Source organism: Etheostoma cragini, unplaced genomic scaffold (assembly GCF_013103735.1).
Source record: "Etheostoma cragini isolate CJK2018 unplaced genomic scaffold, CSU_Ecrag_1.0 ScbMSFa_80, whole genome shotgun sequence".
NCBI classification, from domain to species: Eukaryota; Metazoa; Chordata; class Actinopteri; order Perciformes; family Percidae; genus Etheostoma; species Etheostoma cragini.
Genome location: NW_023269428.1, coordinates 186,893 through 188,501, shown reverse-complemented (window position 1 = coordinate 188,501; position 1,609 = coordinate 186,893).

Here is a 1,609-nt window from a genome sequence, read left to right as displayed (position 1 = left end):
AATAGTATATATTTATTAATGAGTCTAATAGTATATGTTTAATAATTAATCTAATAGTATGTATTTATTAATGAGTCTGGAGCTGAAACAGGATCTGCAGCAATGTGTCGAACATCAGAAATATGGTGTTTTGTTTTTAAAATGAAACCATGGAAACGTGTTCTGGTCCTGCCTCAGCGTCATGGACCTGGACAGGAAGACATGCCCTTTCAAAATAAAGCCAGGCTCCATTTAGATCATGAGAGGGCGTAATGTAAAAATTATGAATAATAATAATAATAATAATAATCATCATAATAGTGGCTGACTTCCTGTGCGTCTGCCATCTCCGTCCCCAGAGAGGCCCCGTGTACGATGGGCGATGACGACTGGAGGATTCCCGAGGTCCCTGAAGGCATCACGCAGCTGTTCAGCGCGTCCAACTGGACGATGGACCACCCGTCCCCCGCCTGCGTCTGCAGCTGCGACGGCAAGAAGAAGATGCTGCCGGACTGCCCCCCCGGCGCCGGGGGGCTGCCCCCGCCAGAGGTACACACACACACACACACACACACACACACACACACACACACACACACACACACACACAAATATATACTGTGTACATGTTTACTGTGTGTGTGTGTGTGTATGTGTTTATATACAGATAGATAGATATATCTTATCTGAGAGATTTAATGTACTATATTCTGTACAATAATATAAAGTATTAATATAAAGTAATATTAATATGAAGTAATATTTGTTATAAAGTATTAATATGAAGTACTATTTGTTCAGATGAAGCTGAGCGCCACCGACTCTCTCCAGAACCTGACGGGGAGGAACGTCTCCGACTACCTGGTGAAGACCTACGCTGACATCATCGGCAAGAGGTAGTACTGCAGTACAAGTACACACACGTACACTGACATCATCGGCAAGAGGTAGTACTGCAGAACAAGTACACACACGTACGCTGGCATCATTGGCAAGAGGTAGTACTGCAGTACAAGTACACACACGTACGCGGACATCATCAGCAAGACGTAGTACTGCAGTACCGGTACACACAAGAGGTAGTACTGCAGTACACATACACACAAGTACACACAGGTGCACACAAGTACAGAATTAATAGGCAGACATAATCACAAGTACACACTTAATACACACATACACACTTCATACACACTTCATACACACACAACACATACACACAAGTTAACAGTTAATACCCAGGCATACCCAGAAGTACTCAGTAATACTCAGTAATACTCGGGTACTAACCGTTGTGTCGTTCACAGTTTGAAGAACAAAGTTTGGGTGAATGAATTCAGGTCAGTCTTCTTCATTATTTTTTTCTGCTTTTATTTTGAAACTATTTCCTGTTCATCACGTGTTAATCTGTTTTTTCTCTCTGCAGGTACGGAGGGTTCTCATTGGGCGCCAGGAGCACTCAGGTCCTCCCCCCGGCCAACGAGGTCGACGACGCCATCGAGCGAATCAGAAAGATCTTCGAGTTACAGAAGGTGAGACTTTATTCTCATGATGCCATATACACACTAAAAGTAGTGATTATTTACATGGAGTCTGGTGGAGATATGCTGCTCTATACACACTAAAAGTA